Source organism: Mirounga angustirostris, unplaced genomic scaffold (assembly GCF_029215605.1).
Source record: "Mirounga angustirostris isolate CCGP_5_RB_7025 unplaced genomic scaffold, mMirAng1.0.hap1 SCAF_12, whole genome shotgun sequence".
In the NCBI taxonomy this organism is placed as follows: domain Eukaryota; kingdom Metazoa; phylum Chordata; class Mammalia; order Carnivora; family Phocidae; genus Mirounga; species Mirounga angustirostris.
In genome coordinates, this window is record NW_026991720.1 from 79,023,332 (window position 1) to 79,037,178 (window position 13,847).

At 36.3% G+C, this 13,847-nt stretch overlaps 1 protein-coding gene and 1 pseudogene across 1 annotated transcript in view; both read left to right on the forward strand.

The window, feature by feature from the left end:
* Positions 1-13,847, forward strand: part of SEMA3E (semaphorin 3E) — a 246,543-nt gene that overhangs the window by 116,345 nt on the left and 116,351 nt on the right. The window lies entirely within an intron of this gene.
* On the forward strand, positions 9,915-10,466 carry LOC123836055 (elongation factor 1-beta-like; annotated as a pseudogene).

Sequence of the window (13,847 nt, forward strand, 5' to 3'; positions counted from 1 at the left end):
CCCCCTCAAAGCTCCCACATACCCCTAACCTAATACTATCCTTTATTTCCACTTGAGAAACACCCTTCCTCTAGGCTCATCAACTGTTATATTTACATGAGACCCAGTTCAAGTATTCAGGCAAAGCTCAGTTATTCGTTGATAAAGGTTCAAGGTATAATCCCTCCCAGAGGTCCCCAAATTTTAATAGGATCTTTTGAAAGCCAGAAATATCAAAGTTGTAAAACCTTAATAACTGGAGAAACTGGGAGGGGATTAAATAATTGGACTCAGAGCCCCGTCTACATTACCCCTCTTCAAATTATACCACATAAGCAGTCTTGCTTATTAGGTTAGTCCCTCTGGAAGGCATTAGGCTTCTGTTATAGTAAATTCAGAGGACTCACCATTACCTGATCAAAAAAAAGTAATGATAATTTTTGTCTTTTTGATTCCAAATATAGTGTATTTTTCCCCCAAATATGGTGTCATATTGGTCATAGAAGTAGGGTAGTCTATATTGTGTTAGAAATTATTATTTTGACCATGGTAATTTGTTGCCGATATACTATAAAAACCTTTATTTACTAAGGGAAGTGTGCTAAATAAATGCCTTCTAAAACTTTCAGTCTAGATAATTTATTATCACAAACTACCGTATAAGATGTCACATATACTATGCTTTATCAATGAATATTGAAGACATGAGTGGGATGACTATAGAATTTTAAATAAAGCAATTGATTTTATAAGAATTACAACCTCTGTTAGTAATCTTGCTCTTGCCAGAGAAACTAGTGTTACCAATCAGTCATTTCATTGATTTTTTTGAATATTCTTGAATGTTCTCCACATAAACTTTTTAGCAATTTTGAAAGTATTTACTAATTCAGGTATAATAATACATGTTTTTATTCCTTAAGTAGGAAATCAGGAGGCTGTCAGGGCTGGTATCAATAAGTTCTCCAAAAACAGGCTGGTACTTGATGGCTTTAAATACCTCAGTCTCATGTCTGTTAATCTGCATTATTTTTAGCAATGTGTACCACAGCCAAAATGATCGTTTCTTGATATTATTTGCATCAGTTTTAATTTCCATTTTTCTTTTTTTCTTTCCCCTGTTTCAGAGTGGAAATGTTGAAGTGAAAGCTTTTACACCTCCTGCTTGCCATCCCCCTGTTCATTAACATTCTTTTAAGTGTCCTCTCATTCTCAATCTTTCTCTCACACTTTCTCTCTCTCTCTCTCTCTCTCTCTCTCTCTCTCTCACACACACACACACTCACACACACAGTTCTGAAGGTGATAAATCCTAGTCATCACCAACCATGAGCATTCTAAAATATTGCATCATCCCTGTCAAGAGTGTCTGCTGGTCAGGGAGGTTAATGCATTTGCTCCTTTCCAGTGGCAGAAGCTATCTCTTCTTGGTCATGGCAGGAAAAGAAAATTGACCTCCTGTTGCCAATTTCATATGGAATTTTTTTCCCAGATAGGGGCAGTGACCTTGCCAGAAGGATCCAAGCACATGTAAAATCATATTTGACTTGGTGATGGATGACCAGTTACCTGGGTACAGGCATCTACTCTGATAAAGTCGGGGGCTGGGGATAGGGCATCTATCTGTTACTCTTTTCAGCTGCATTTTACTCTTGCCTCCAGCTGGCAGGAAAGATATTTTCAGAAATTCAGTTGATTCTCAAAGGAGCTGATTGGTAGTCCTATCATAAACTATAGAACAGGGACCTGATCTAGAATGTCATGACAGAACTTTGGTTTTAATCTTCCAACTTGCTCTACTAATAAATTGCTCGTCTATCTTTGAAGTTTCTCTAGTGAGTTCTACAAAAGACATTTTAATTTGTCCTATAAAAATGTCTTCCAAGTTTTCCAGACTTTTTCTTATATATCATCCTTTCTCTTGTTCTCAGCATGTGTGAAAGGGTATTCACTTTTGCCAGGTTGTTTCCTGAGTAGTAAGGCTTTGGCTTAGGGGATTGCCTTATAATTTACAAATGTATTATCAGATCTCTAGTTCTAATTGTAGCATGACCTAATTGACTTTTTTTCATTTTCATAGTATGTGATACCAGGATGAAGTTAAAGGATATTTGATTTATATCTTCCCCTTTATATGTAAAGCCTATCAAGAATTGCAGGAAAACTAATCAATAACAATACATTTGTTGTTTTCTAAACTGATAGTGATAGACTTTTTTTGACATTAGAGTTCACCTGATAGAAAATTGTATCTTCAGCACTAATTCTTATCTTCCCATGTAGCTAAAATTAATGCTGCAGTTCTCACAGTTTGTAAAACTAACAGATTAAAAAATTCTAGACAGCATCCTTTGGACACTTCTACTCAATATTTTCCCTCACTGGAGACGATATAGTTCATGTTGTGATGTGGTTTGTGAAGCTAGAAGGAACTTCAGTGATGATTTCATCTATTCCTCTCATCCTCCAAATGGGGAAATTAGATCTCCTGTAGATGGTATATTCAGTAGCAAAGTTGGGAACAGACCACAGATGTCTGTGCTTATTATTTAATTTTTATTTTTAAGAACATTATCTCCTCTTATTTGAAGTCAGTAGGTTATAGGGGTTTTTTTTCCCATTTATTTCATTTATTTCTAATCTCTGTCTTGTCTGATCCGCTGCAACCCGTGTTTTTTCTGATTGTTTTGATTGGATCGCACAACAGAAACATGACTGCCGTGAGGTAGCCTTTAGGATGCATGAGGCAAATGATGAGAAAAGGCTGAGGCACAGGTTGAAAAAAGTGCCCGCTCCGAAGGTGTCTGTGGCCATTTATCAGGGGTAAATATTATTTGATAAATGCATGAAATATGGAAAACACCTGTAACACATTCCTAAGAGATTTGCCGTACTGAAAACCTATGACTAATCTGTTTATGAAGCAAGTATGTAATTATACAAACTCTTCTCTTATGGTCAAATAATAAAATAAGCAAAATAACATTAGGAATCCAGAGATATCAACCTTGAACTGAGTTGTGACCCAAGGAAGTTTTTAAGTTTCCTGTGAGCCTCTCTTTCCTGATCTGTAAAAGAGGAGCATTATGCATCCATTGCTGGAGTGATATGAAGGGCAAATGGAATTATGTAAATTGGATATTTCACGCAGGACCTACCACACAAGAGCCTTTCTGTGAATGCAAGTTCTCTCCCCTTCATCGTTTTCAAAGAAAACACAGGTGGTCTTTTAAGGTACTGTTGCCCTGTGGCAGGTTATAAACAATAGGGGTTTCTAACGGGAAGTGAATCTATGCTTATTGAGGATTGCCGGAAAAGGAAAACAGAAGAGTTTGTTAGCAGCTTAGTCACTAAGGCAGCTTTTTGTGAAAGAAAGTCATCAGTGAATTGTACACATAGCTTTGGTTTGTCTCCCCTCTTGGCGTTCCTCAGCCACATCTGAAGAGAACCCATCTCCCCGGGGGGCCGATTACCTATGAAGAGGCATCCGGTTCACATGGCAGCAGCTACAGCAATTGAGGCATGTAATTTCAGAGCAAATGAGCTTTTAGTGGTTGTCTAGCATTTCCAAAGCTATCAGATGATGGCAAATAACACATAGCCTCATCTCTGTATCCAGATACACATCTACCAACAGTATTATTGGTGTGGTTTTCTTTGTCTTATAATGTGAATGAGTAGATTCAATTCCCATTTAATTAATGGGATGTCAAAAGATTACAAAATTGCCCTTTATTCTGCCTGGATTTGAAATTCAGTTATTATTCTGTAAGAATTGAAACCCTGAGGAAATGTGATGTTAATAGAAAAAGTATCCAAGTAACAGAGTAGTCATTACTTTATGGTAGTATGTGAGACTGAAAAGCACAGATTTTTTAAAGGCACAAATGTTTGTTGTGTTAGATGGTCAGATGGGATGTCTGGAAGTCATTTTTTTAGAAAGGATGTTTTTTAGGATTAAATTATATGGCTTGAGAGGAGGATTTATTTTTATAAAGATGAGACTGGAGATCTTTATTAGAGGTCAGGAAGTGAGAATGCAGAGGCTGTTTAGCTGTACTGTTTTAACACCAAGTCAAAAAACGCACCTGTCTAGGAGTTGACAGCTCTGTTCTTAAACAAACAAACAAACAAAACCTACCAAATTAAATACTGGAAAACTCATAAAAATACAAGGTTTAATAGTAATAGCAAAAATGTTGGAAGAATTTGTACCTGCTCTTCTGGTACTTTAAATTTCAAGGGTAGAGATAGTTTTGTATAGTTTAGATTGAGCTTATAAATGAATAAATGATAAAGCAGATTTAAAAGATAAATTTTCTCTTGCCAGCTGAGGTACATGTGGACTGAAAGAAGGAACAGAAAATTACTCCAGCCTACTGTTGGTAGCAAAGCAAGGTTTTAACTTAAAATACAGACTAGCTGTTGACCCTGATCATAGTAATCATGTACTTGCAAAATTTCCTATTTCACTCTAAGCCTGTATAATAAGCCTAGAGAGTAACTATGTCCACTTGGCAGAAGGTAATTAAGAAAGGCCTATTTTTACAGGGAAATTTTCATTAAATGCCCAATAATTTATCAACTTCAAAGAAAGGAGAAAGAAATCCATATGTATTGGCCATCCATTATGAATCATTTGATTCTTACGGCAACCCTACTAATTAGTTATTGTTATCACCCTTTCATACATGAAGAGTTGAGATTCAGAGAAATTCTTTTCATTTCACACATCTTTATCCAGGGCCTACTAAACAAACGGTTAGTGCTGGTCTAGGTTCTGGGGATATCACAGTGACCAAGATGGAAAAAGTCACTCCACTGATGGAATTGGTTTCTTGTCAGAGGAGGAAGAAGATACATAAATAAGGAAAAAAGAAACAAAAAACAAAACCAAGTAATATTGACCCAAAGAAGGATGCAACAGCCAGTGCCTAGGTGGGAACTTTCAGTTCCTTAGACTGGGAAGACTTCACAGAGGAAGGACCAGCTCTGTGGGAGGTCAGAAGGAGGCACACATCAGGCAGAGGGAAGAGTCAGGGCAAAGGTCTCAAGCCTGTGCCCTGCAGCTCCCTGAGCAGGGGAGAAAGTGGAGCAACATCCAGGGTGAGGTGGACGACTGACAGGTCAGATCATGGTAGACTTTGAACTAAGATTTTAATCTAAGGATATTGGGAAACAGTTGTAGAGTTTTATGCAGAGGAAGGAACATCATGACTCACTATTTGGAATGAGTCACTGGTCACTGCAGGGTAAACAGTAGGAGGGGGCGTCGGGGAGGGTAGAAGCAGGAAAGTAGGAGGTTCTTTCACTGGTCCAGCCTAGAAGTTGTAGTGTAGATGTTGAGGATAGACAGTGTGGCATTCAGAGCAAGAAGAATCACAAGAAGAATCTCTTGTGAAACCAAATATTTCACAAGATTAAAAGAGCCATTTCCTGAGAGTGGAAGACTGAAAGAGGAATTTGTTTATATGTGGGAATCAAGTGTTTATTCTTCATTTGCTACATTGGAGAAGTCTATTTGTTAGACTTTAGGAGAAGATAGCAAGTAGACACTTGGCTGAACGAGTAGGGGATTTGGGGATAAAAAACTGAGAGTCACCTCACTCTGAAGAACTTTATTAAATATTTGAAGCAGTATGTGATAAAGTAAAAATATAATGCAGATTTTAGTTAATTTGCTTGTTTTTGTTATGTAATGGTTATTTACTAGATAAAATATTTTATGTGAAAGACCAAAGATCAATAAAATTGTTAGAGGAAGATACAAAATTTTAACAAAAATATAAAAATGTAGAGGTGAGGGAAATGAATGAAGGTGTTCAAAAGGCACAGATTTCCAGTTATAAAATAAATAAGTCATAGGGATGTAATGTACAGCATGGTGACTGTAGTTAACCACACTGTATTGTGTATTTGAAAACTGCTAAGTGTAGATCATAAAAGTTCTTACCATAAGAAAAAAATTATAATTATGTGAAGTGATGATAGATATTAATTTACTGTGGTTATCATTTCATAGTATATATTATATGTAGATCAAATCATTATGTTGTATATCTTAAAGTAATGTTATGTCCCAGTAAAACTGAAAAACAAAGAAAAAATATACTATGTATTAGCAAGTTATATTACTCATAACGCTAAAATCAAATACAAAATGAAAAAATAGACCTTTTTAACTTCTTAGCATGCCTTAAATTCAGTTAAACATACAGATTGTTGAGGATACATTAGTTTTATAGCATAAAACATTTCTGAGTTAATATTGAAATATATTTATAATTTAATAGCTAATTACTCTAATTACATTTGTGTACATATTAGCCAACTTGAAAAATCAGAAAGCATCTTACAGAATGCATGTTTTTGGTGGGGGTATAGTATCAGAAGTCAAGATTGTTTAAACATGTGTTAGAAGGAATGGATTACCAAATACTATCATTTGTTTATCTTAAACCTAATTCTGACAGAATATGATGTAAATTTATAATAGAATTGTATTTTATTATTCTTTAAGCTTTAAATATTAAACAAGAGCCAAGCCATTGTGAACTGTCATCATCCAGAAAAATCAGCTTTTAAAATAGGAGTGTGAACAAGTCCGCTTAGACATCTCTAACATTAAAAAATAAGTAACACATGAATAAATGAAATCAAAGCCTTGTTACCACAGACAGTGTCATAGACCATATGAAAATGTTTTGAAGGAAAAATGTTCACACAGTTATCAAGCCTGTAGCACACTGTTAGACTACCAAGAGCATTTTGTAGGACTTGTAGAAACATGTCCCCCACCCCCAACGTATGTTTTCAATGACTAATAGTACAGAAAACATGATAGTATTTCACATATATTCTTGGCTTCCCTAACTTCTGCTTTGACTGAATATTTCACATATTTTCTAAAATATCTGTTGCTTGGAATTCTGGATTTCTCATAGCAAGTGTCCAGAAATCCCCGCAGAGTCAAATTCAGAGGTGGCTTAAAGGTCAGTTTTGGGTGAATCATTTTTCCCCTCATGTGAAAGAACCTTTCTCATTGGCTAGTGTTCAGTAAAAGCCTGGCCACAAATAAAACTTGAGTCCACAGCAGTGGCCTTGGTAAATTATATATTAAGCACATTTCCTAGTTTTCATTCTAGTGATTTAATGACTAAGAAAATATTATATCGTGGCCCTTAACAGAACTCCTAGTTAATCTGTATGAGGAAGGGCAGTATATTGGGGAAATCACAGATGACAGAAAATAATTGTTTAAACCAAGTGAGTAAAAATGGATTCAGTAGGGAGCTTCAGAAATGGAACTGTAGCAAAGTCTAGAGGAAGTCTAAGGGGGTTGGAGTCTAAAGTGGCCAGATGGAAAACATGGCCCTGAAGGCAGGGAGGATGGATGAGAGGATGGAAGAGTTTGGATCAATAGCAGTGTCCCAGGAAAGGAAGCATCTCACCAAGGCCTCTGATTGTAAAACCATTGTCACCATGGCAACTAAGTCACTTCCACTGTAGGCAAAGCTACTCATTGCCTCTTCCCACATAATTCCCCAGCCGAACATTTGTGCATGGGAGTTTGTTGAGAGCCAGATTCAGCCTCTGGGAGACTGAGGATGTTTTCTGGCTACGTCTGCTTCTTAACGTGTGTGTGTGTGCACGCGCGTGCGCACATGCGTGTGTGTGAACTGTTAATAGCCAAGCTGGCTATTGCCCCAGACAATCAAGAATTAGCTCTATTTACTAAAGCAAAAACATAACCCATTAAAAATATATTTCTAACATGGTTGAAGCACAGATCTCTGTATTTAAGGGTTTACCTTCCATCTCTCAACCATAACTTCCAATCACATAGAATTTTAACAGTTTGAAAAGTTCAGATGTTGACAAAGGAACTATAATCCTGTGGAAAAATAGGCTATCAATGTAAAGAGAAAAATGGCAAAAATAAAGACAGAGTACTCTATGTGAAAAGATGCCTTACTTCACCCATAATAAAAAAAATGGAAATTTATTTTGTATTTCTCCAATCGGACCAGCAAAAAATCCTAAACTTTAATAATATAGTATTGTCAAGGCTGTGAGGAAACAGTCACTCTTATAGTACTAGAATCTTAAAATGATAAAATCCCCACTGAAGCAAATTGGTAATATCTGTAAAAAAAAAAAAAATTACAAATTCATGGGGTTTTTTGGCCCAGTAATTCAACTTCTAAAAATGTATCTTAAAAATATATTTTCACATATGCAAATCAACATATATTTATGTATACACATTATAGTACTGTTTTTAATAGGGAAAATTTGAAAGAATTTAAATGCATGCCGATAGCTGATTCCTAAAATGGAATATCATGCAACTATACCCTCTAAGTTTTGATCAGAAAGATTTCTGAGATGTATTAAATGAACAAAAGCAAAATAAACGACAGGGTTTATATTATGGTTCTTTCTGTGCACAAAGTTGGGAAGATATTAGAGATCCGTATACCTTATTTTTTGTATATGCGTAAGAAACTCTGGAAGAATATCCAATAAACTAGACACAGTTAAGCCATTGAGGGCAAAGAAGTGAGAACTATAGAGGGGGAGGGAGTTTATTATTATAAACCTTTATGTTCTTTCTGGTTTTGAATCATAAAATGTATTTTCTTTTTTTTTTTTTAAGATGTATTTATTTATTTACTTTAGAGAGAGCATGCAAGGAAGGGGAGGGGAGAGGGAGAGAAGCAGACTCCCCACTGAGTGTGAAGCCCTCCGTGGGGCTTGATGCCATGACCCTGAGATCATGACCTGAGCTGAAATCAAGAGTCAGAAGCTTAACTGACTGAGCCACCCAGGCGCCCCAATGTATTTTCTTGAAGAGCAGAGAAGAGGAGAAAAGAGAAGAGAAGTAAATGGGCCTAATTATTATCAAGTACATAAGCTTGGAAAACCTTACCTCTAAAATTATTTTAGAGAGGGTGCCTGGTGGCTCAGTTGGTTAAGTATCTGCCTTCAGCTCAGGTCATTATCATAGTGTCCTGGGGTGGAGCCCCATTGGGCTCCTTGCTCAGCAGGGAGCCTGCTTCTCCCTCTTCCCCTCACCTTGCTTGTGCTCTTTCTCTCAAATGAAATAAATAAAATAATTTTAGAGAAATAAAATGAGGGATGCCAAAATCTGATTGGTGTTATTTTTACAGAATTACATTGATCCTTAATATCTCTCTGAAATCCTCCAATGAGTGCCTAATACAGTGGATGTCTTCATATATATTTTGAGTTTTTCACCAAATTGAGTGAGTGTGTTACCTCAATCTTAAATAACTTAAATTTAAAAAACATAAAAACATACTTTTACCTTATTGTGTAAAATTTGATAGCTAGCTTTTTTCCACTTAGTCGTTCAGGTCTCTGCGTTTACAAGGTACTTTGTTTTGCTACTACCATTTTCCTCACCTGCTGATAAAAAAAAAGTCTTCAACCCTCCTTTTATCCACCTTTTAGCCCCTTCTGGCACATGAAAACCAGTTGGTATTTTTCATATAAATCTGGTCATATAATTGCTCTTCACATCGTTGACAGCCCTCCCATTATATTTAGAATAGCATGCCCTAGTTGACAACATCCTTAAAGGAATGTTGAGTAAATGACATACCATGGCCCCAATTCAGAGTACGCCCGGCAAACAGGCTCAGTTTAGGAAGCTCATTCACACAGAACTTGCTGCTTTAGCCTCCGATGAAATGGAATCCTAATTAAACATTTAGGAGGCAGTCAAAAATAAATTGTTTATTCACTTTTAGGTAATAGCACTTTATATTCTATGATTTTGTTCAATAATTTAAATACATGCACACAAATACATGTGTGGTGCATGGATAGACAATGAATCTTTGTAGCCTTGTCCTTTCGTGACCTTGCGTTTGTAGATTTCAGACACCAGTAATCTAGAATAACATGTATATGCCCTCCGTTGGTATAATCACATCAAGTCTTAAGAAAAGGAGAAGGCCAGCCTTCCAGGAGTGAAGAAGGCTTTGGGCAAGTATGGCCCTGCTAATGTGGAAGACACCACAGGAAGTGGAGCTACAGATAATAAAGATGATGATGACATTGATCTCTTTGGATCTGATGAGGAGGAAAGTGAAGAAGCGAAGAGGCTAAGAGAGGAACGCCTTGCACAGTATGAGTCAAAGAAAGCCAAAAAACCTGCACTTGTTGCCAAGTCTTCCATATTACTAGATGTGAAACCTTCGGACGATGAGACAGATACAGCAAAACTAGAGGAGTGCGTCCAAAGCATTCAGGCAGACGGCTTGGTCTGGGGCTCTTTAAGTTCCAGTGGGATATGGAATTAAAAAACTTCAAATACAGTGTGTAGTGGAAGATGATAAAGTTGGAACAGATATGCTGGAGGAATGGACCACTGCTTTGAGGACTATGTGCAGTCCATGGACGTGGCTGCTTTTAATAAGATCTAAAATCTACATCATAGATCATTACCCTTAAATAAAGCTTAAAAGACAAAAAAAATAGAATAACATGTATAATGCTAAATAATAATTTATATAAGATAGGAAGACAAAGAATCTTAAAATTCTGACACTATCTTGTTTTCCTTGACCAAGAAAATAAAAGGCTATTTAATGCCTAGACTATTCACATGTACATTTCAACTCTTTTTGCTTTCCTTGGAAGTGGTTAATAGTTAAAACCTGGGGCACCATAGTGCCTGTTGTGGACCTCTGCCTTGTTAAGATAGAATCGAAAAGTTCAGAGAATGCATGAAGGCCAGCCACTCCATTGATGGAAAGAGCAATAGCAAACCACTGAGCTATCCCCTGTTTGCGCTTAAAAAAAAAAAAGTTAATTGCTTATTTTTTTACCACTCTGTTTCAATATTATTACCATTAGTCATCATTGATCGGATGTGTCAAAATCATCAAAGCATTTTGTAAGAAACATTTTCCTTTTTGGACCATTAAGAAGTCAAAGAAAATTCCTAATGGTTACTTCATTTCTCTATTTCATTTTCATTAACAGTGCTTACTGTGTATGCAGTTCAATATTTTGTTGCTGAATTAACTTGAAGACATGGATTGATTCAGGAAATAGTGAAAAGTTTGAGTTCCTGGGTCTCAGGAAGTCGCCACTTTGCAAGTGACAGTGGACGAAGTGTGTATTTGAGAAGAAAACACTCTTCCCTTGGAAACCTGTTTTTGTTTGAGAACTGAAAAATGTGTATCCCCTCCTCCCCCTTCTTACACATGGGCATGTGGAATTTAAATATATTTTGACAAAGTGAAGAGAACTGTCTCTGTAACATATTGGTGCCAGTGAGTATTAAAACTGTTTCCCTTGCAGGTTAAAAAAGGAAGGCCATGAGAGGAAATGACTAAATCCTTTGTGTATATCTTCATTGACAGCTGATAATTAGCATGCGGCTTAGCAATAATAATTAGCTCCCTCTTGAGAAAATTTCCGGATGAACTCTGAGTTGGTGCATCTCAGTTTAGTCTTGTTTTTGTCCAGCCCCTCCCCCAAGTAATTCATGTTATTTTTGGAGTAGGAAGAACTCAAGATGAGCTCTCTCCTTTTACCCGAGTCAGCGCTGTCCATTATTTGCACTGTGTTTTCTGGAGATTACCTGAGATTAGAGTTTCTTTTGTCTCCCTCTTCCTGTGTGTTTTCTGATTCTTTCATCTAGGCAGCTTGAAGCAGTGCAGACGGATAAAGAAGTTAGCCATTGCTTGGTAAATATGCCAAGTCCACGGGCTGTAATTTGGAGCTAAAATCACTAATATGACTTAAAGTGCTGGCTTGAAAGCCAAGAAGAGGAAAAAGTCTCATGGGAGGGAAGCTTCTTGCTTGAGTTTCTTTTGCATTTAGTCTATACCTTTAAATTTCCAGTACATGGAAATTGGAACTCTGTAGTAAATTAAGTAAAAACACTTTCATTTTCTCAAAAAAGATGTACAATGTGGAAAACGTCACCAGTTGACAAGTCAACAACATGAAAACTTCTGTAGTCATTTGAGATAGTTGATAAAATACGAATGAAAGGAAATTAAAATTAAAATTGATATTAATCTGAATTTTCCTGTTGATGTTGCTGCTATTGAGTTATTTTTACTTAATACCAACCGTTCAATGTTGGGAAAACCTTCCATTTTATCTTATTTATACCAGGCTCTACAAAAATACTTTAAACTTCAGATACATTGTAATCCCTCGATAGACTAGATTTTTCTTAGTTGTTTCTGTAAGGAGTTTTACCTGTAATAGGTTATGGAGTCCTTGTTAGTAAGGAACAAGCTTTTAATAAGTTAGTCTTTTTGCTCCTTGACTCTGGAGACGAGAACAGGGGATGACTAAGCTGTGTGAGTTCATGGTGGTGATAGACACCCCATCTCACATGCATTCTTCATGGCAGAGCTCTTCATTCGACTTCTCTTGTGTAAATTTTGGCACTAACAATGAGCAAACAACCCTAACTGTGCACCACATCTCATAAAACCTCTTTCTACGTCGAGAAGATGGGGATAGTTGTAGGTCCTACCTACTTCATGGAAGTGCCACATGAGATGATAAATGCCAAGCCCTTAGACAGTATGTGACATATAACTACTCAGTAAATATTAACAGTTATTACTCCCCTCGAGAGTCAGGGCTGAGAGGAACAGTATTGGGAAATAGGAGGAAATTTGGTTGCATAAAAGGAGGAGTCATTTCTCCCCCCTCTCCCTTTTGTTTAGGATGTAATTTGTTTTAAATAAAGCAATACATGTTCACTGGGAAAAATTCTGGTAATACAGAAGTGTTACATTGGCCTCTGAAAGAGTCCTAATAGCAATACACTGAACCTCATTTTTACTGGTTATTGTAATTTTTTTAAAATACCCTTTAAAATGATATTTTCACATTTCTTTATATATTTAATGAAGTTGAATTCTTTTTGTGTGAATTTGTTTTTGCCTGTCATCTATTATGACATGTCTGTTTTCAGAACAGAGGTGATAGTTCTTTCTTCTTTCTTTCTTTTTCCGCATACTGAATTATCAATAATTTGTTTTTATATCTATGCTCTAATTAAATACTTCCCCCAGCTTTTTCCCTAATAATTGTTTCTGTTTCTTTCTTTAAATTTTGGAATTCCATAGTTTATCAAACTTTACTGCTCTTGTCTTATTAATTGCTTTTATTTTTATAGTGCTCTTTTTACAAATAAAGCCTATTTTAATTCCTAGAAATTTCATATGGATGAGATAGATGAATGTGTCCCAAAAGAGAACAAAAATGAAAGTAATATTCTCGGTGCAGACAGTAAGGTTTATTCTCCACTTGAGTGAGGGATTTTAACAATTCACTTATTATTAGGAAGGATGGCTCAAGATCAGAGAATAAAAACCCAGATTTTCATATTTGAAGGTGTTCTTCAAAACTTGGCGAGATTATACTGAATGTCTATAAGCCACAGGTCAACTCATTCAGTCTACTGGAAATACAAATTGTAATGAATTTATGTTACTGTACATTTATTCATAAATATAGACAGATAGGTTTGTCTATGGGATTGATACATGTACTTAATGGTGACAGCTCTGCCCCCCATAATTATAGGGACCACACTGTTTACCGCATGGCTTCTTCATTTAACCATGGATGGTTAATTGATCTCAAAGCAGCCAGTCTTCAGAAAGCCAGCGGTTTATGAATTGTGAACACTGGCTAAGTCAATTACATTCTTTTTCTTGGGAATTTGAATTCAAAGATGCAAAAATTATTGTTGTATTTTGGTGGGGTTGGAGCTGGATGGTCAGATAATTGGGAGCTAATGTACATCTATTTAGCATGAGCAAACCAATGAATAAATCCTTTAGGATCAGTACAGTGAA